The sequence below is a fragment of the Octodon degus genome, unplaced genomic scaffold (assembly GCF_000260255.1).
Source record: "Octodon degus isolate 3935 unplaced genomic scaffold, OctDeg1.0 scaffold00112, whole genome shotgun sequence".
Taxonomy (NCBI): Eukaryota; Metazoa; Chordata; class Mammalia; order Rodentia; family Octodontidae; genus Octodon; species Octodon degus.
The window spans coordinates 62,703-65,066 of NW_004524688.1; the positions used below are offsets into that span (position 1 = coordinate 62,703).

General features: G+C 36.3%; 1 pseudogene; it reads right to left on the reverse strand.

Moving 5' to 3' along the window:
* Positions 1–626: 626 nt before the first annotated feature.
* On the reverse strand, positions 627–1,618 carry LOC101584316 (annotated as a pseudogene).
* Between the last annotated feature and the right edge of the window lie 746 nt (positions 1,619–2,364).

Sequence of the window (2,364 nt, forward strand, 5' to 3'; positions counted from 1 at the left end):
GGGCATGGCCTATATGGCAGGCCCAGGGATTGAACTCTGAACCCTACGCCTGCTTGCAGGTGCTTTAATCCACTGAGGTATTTGGTCAGAACTTTAAGAATTTTTGTTGTTGTTTCTGGCTCATGCTGACTTAAATGCTGGTCTGGTAAGGCATTTGAGGGGGGAGATCAAACCGCAGTCCCCGTGCCTGACTAGATTTGCCTGGGCAACCACTTAAACACTGGAGCTAACCCATAAGGCTCTGACAGTGACATGTTAAAGTCCCTTATTACAGTTGTATTATTGCACATTTGATTTTATACATCTGTTAAAATTTGTCTCACATAGGTGGGTGATCCTACATTAGGTGCATATATATTTATAGTTACTATTTCTTCCTTTTGTAGCTTTCCCCTAACAAGTATGTGGTGATCTTCTTTATCTCTTCAAATTATTTTGGTTTGAAGTTAATATGTCAGCAACTAGAATAGCCTACCCATGATATTTTCTGGTTCTTGTGGCATGGAAAATTGTTCTTCTCCTTTGACTTTCAGTTTGTGAATGTTTTTTTTTTTGTTTTGTTTTGATAATTAGGTTTTATTTTCAACAAGTTTAATATCTTTTCAATTTTCTTTTTTTTTTTTTACATCAAAAAAAGCATCAATACTTTTCATTCCAGTCTTGTCAACTTTAGCCAAAGCCTTCTGAGCTGCAGTCATTTTGGTATTTTTCTGCTTTTCAGTCTTCAAATCTTTAGGGTTAAACTTAGTGTAGTCTTCTTTTGCTTCTACAGGCCCATCTGATATCTTTAGTCTCTTTGATGGAGGGTTTGGCAATGGAGCTGAAATTTCTGGAAGTTTCAAGTATTTAGATAAGTTGTCACTTAATTCTTTAGGGATGTAGTCAGATATTAAACCATGGGCATAATGAATGTATTCCTCTTCTTTATCACTGGAAACCTGGTCATCAGAAAAAATGCAGCTGATTGTATCTGGGAACCAACATTGACCTGATTGGCTTTTAATGTTGCCACTGTCTGATTAAGGTTTTTTACCAGCCACTTTAATGCCTTTTCTTTGCTGTATTGTAATATTTCCTGTTGTCTATTTCTTTTTCTTCTGTCACATGATGAAGTAACTTCTCAAGTTCTGGAAGTTTCAGTAACAAGATGCAATTTGGAAATATGTCATCCATCACAACTTGATCTAGGGGTTAAAATTTTTACTCTTTGCCAGCTTTTATGAGGTAGTGGAGGAACAGAAACAGAGGGTCCGTAGGTGTGGCTAAGTGAAGGAGACCTCCAGATTGAACTGATTCATTTACTAAATCAAGAATGGTGTTTTTTCTTGAAAACTTTGATTTCAAATAGTTGCTTTAAACACATACTGAAAAAGTAAATGGCTCCTTCCCCTGAGCAGGTGTTAGCCAATTTTATAAATATCAGACCACCTTTTATCTTCCTTGAAGCATCTTTTAAATATTCTGGGAGCAGGAGTATGGACTGTCTGGCACTCTCCCCTTCCATGCCCCTTTGGGCATGCTGCTGCCACAGTGCAGGGGAATATGACATGCGCTGGGTGGTTCCGGGCGGCACTGCCGAATTTACTTTTAAGATAAACGCGTTTCTTGTATATACCATATTTTACTGATAAATTGAGGTCATTTACATTGATGGTTATAATTGATATGTATTTGCTTATCTTTGCTATGTTATTCTGCTATAGGTTCTATACTCCTCTTTTGAATTACTTGATATGTTTGGTAGTTCTTTTCTATTCTTGTTCTTTAACTTGTGGTTGTTTCTGTCTCTTTCTATCATATCTGTGAGTAATCTTTGTAGCATTGGTTTGCTTGTCATGAATGTTTTCAATTGCTCTTTGTCATGGAAGAATCTTATCTCACCATTGAATTTGATAAATAGTTTTGTAGGATACATCAATCTGGATTGGAAGTTATCTTCTTTCATGACCTGAAATACTTTACTCTATGCTCTTCTTGACTTGTTTTTTGTTGCAGAATGTGCCACCATCCTGATGGGCTTTCCATTGTAGATGATCTGTTTCTTCTTTCTGACAGGTTTTAGTATTCTACTCTTTTGCTGAATATGTGGGATCTTGATTATTATGTGTCAAGATGTAGATATTTATTTATTTATTTATTTTTGTATTTCAGAACAGAGTCTCCAGGATCTACAGAGTTTAGGTAAGTAGATCAAACTCACAATGATTCTTCTGTTTTCAGCATCCCAAGTGTTGTGATTACAGGTGCTCAGTACCATGCCCAGTCTCATGTAGATTTATTTTGATTATGGCTATTTGGAGTTATACATGCCTCACTTAAGTGTTTGTGAGATTCTTTTTCTTGTTTGGGAAATTTTCTGCTTCT